Source organism: Geospiza fortis, unplaced genomic scaffold, assembly GCF_000277835.1.
Source record: "Geospiza fortis unplaced genomic scaffold, GeoFor_1.0 scaffold1223, whole genome shotgun sequence".
NCBI lineage: Eukaryota > Metazoa > Chordata > Aves > Passeriformes > Thraupidae > Geospiza > Geospiza fortis.
Genome location: NW_005054974.1, coordinates 20,475 through 22,383, shown reverse-complemented (window position 1 = coordinate 22,383; position 1,909 = coordinate 20,475). Strand labels below are relative to the sequence as shown.

General features: G+C 47.5%; 1 protein-coding gene across 1 annotated transcript in view; it reads left to right on the top strand.

Moving 5' to 3' along the window:
- LOC102040299 (epithelial discoidin domain-containing receptor 1-like) overlaps positions 1-1,909 on the top strand; it is a gene marked incomplete at its 5' end in the record, with an annotated part of 25,250 nt that overhangs the window by 10,403 nt on the left and 12,938 nt on the right. The window lies entirely within an intron of this gene.

Here is a 1,909-nt window from a genome sequence, read left to right as displayed (position 1 = left end):
TCATCATCACTGACCACCCACCGAGTGACCACGGGGCCCTGGAGTGACCATCACCATCTTCATCATCACTGACCACCCACCGAGTGACCACGGGGCCCTGGAGTGACCATCACCATCTTCATCATCACTGACCACCCACCGAGTGACCACGGGGCCCTGGAGTGACCATCACCATCTTCATCATCACTGACCACCCACCGAGTGACCACGGGGCCCTGGAGTGACCATCACCATCTTCATCATCACTGACCACCCACCGAGTGACCACGGGGCCCTGGAGTGACCATCACCATCTTCATCATCACTGACCACCCACCGAGTGACCATGGGGCTCTGGAGTGACCGTCACCATCTTCGTCATCATCTTCATCATCACTGACCGCCCCTTCGGCCACCTGCACCGGTCACTGAGTGACCACGGGGCTCTGGAGTGACCATGGTCACCTTCATCATCATCACTGACCACCCACCGAGTGACCACGGGGCTCTGGAGTGACCGTCACCATCTTCGTCATCATCTTCATCATCACTGACCGCCCCTTCGGCCACCTGCACCGGTCACTGAGTGACCACGGGGCTCTGGAGTGACCGTCGCCATCTTCGTCATCATCATCATCATCTTCATCACTGACCACCCCTTTGGCCGGACACTGAGTGACCACTGCACCCTGGAATGACCATCACGTTCATCATCTTCATCATCATTGACTACCCCTTTGGTTGGACACTGAGTGACCACTGGACACTGAGTGACCGTCACCTTCATCATCATCATCATCATCTTCATCACTGACCACCCCTTTGGCCGGACACTGAGTGACCACGGTGCCCTGGAGTGACCACGGTCACCTTCATCATCATCATCATCATCACCGCTGAGTGACCACCGGACACTGAGTGACCACTGGGTGACCACGGGTCATCTTCATCATCATCATCTTCCTCCCCTCATTAACATGGGGGGGATTTAATGACCCGCGGTGGGGGAGGGGCGGGGCCGATTTTTGGGGCTGAAATTCTGGATTTTTGTACATCTAATTTTTTTTTTTTAAATTGTGAATTTTGGGCTTTGTTTTGGTTTTAAAATAATTTTTTTTTTCCTCAAGAATTTCCCGTTTCTTTATCAAAATTTCAATTTTTCCCTAAAAACCTTTTTCCTCAAAAAAAAAAACCCTTCATAAAAATCACCATTTTACCAAGAAATTACATTATCTCCCCAAATAATTTTATTTTTCTCAGAAAAAAAAAATCCCAGATCCTTCAATAAACTCAATTTTTCCTCTTCAGAACACCCAAATTTTAAATAAACCCATTTATTTTCCTTGGAAACTCAATTTTCCCTAAAAATTATCTTTTTTTTCCCAATAAAATCAATTTTTTTCACACGGAAAATCCTTTTTTTTCCATCCAAAACCCCATTTTCCCCCTAAAAATTCCCTTTAATAATGAAAAAAATCCCATTTTTGAGACTCTTTTTTGACCCTTTTTTTGTTGATGCATTTTTGACCCTTTTTTAGCCTTTTTTGAGGCTTTTTGGACGCATTTTTAGCCTTTTTTTGCAGCCCTTTTTGACCTTTTTTAAACCTTTTTTTTGAGGCCTTTTTGGGCCTTTTTTACCCGTTTTCGAGGCCTTTTTTGAGGCCTTTTTTGCCCTTTTTTGTTATTTTTCCATATTTTTTCCATTTCCCCCTTGGCCACCTCCCATCACCAGCCAGGGTCACAACAGCCAACGTCAGCGTTTATTGTCACTGTCGCGATACAAGCAGCGTTGCCATGGCAACGGGAGCAGGCCTTGGGAGTAGGTAGGCCGCAGGCTTCGTTGCCATGGCGACAGAAACAGGCCATGGGAGTACACAGACTGAGGGCTTCGTTTCCATAGCAACAGGAGCAGGCCCCAGGCTCCCCCCCC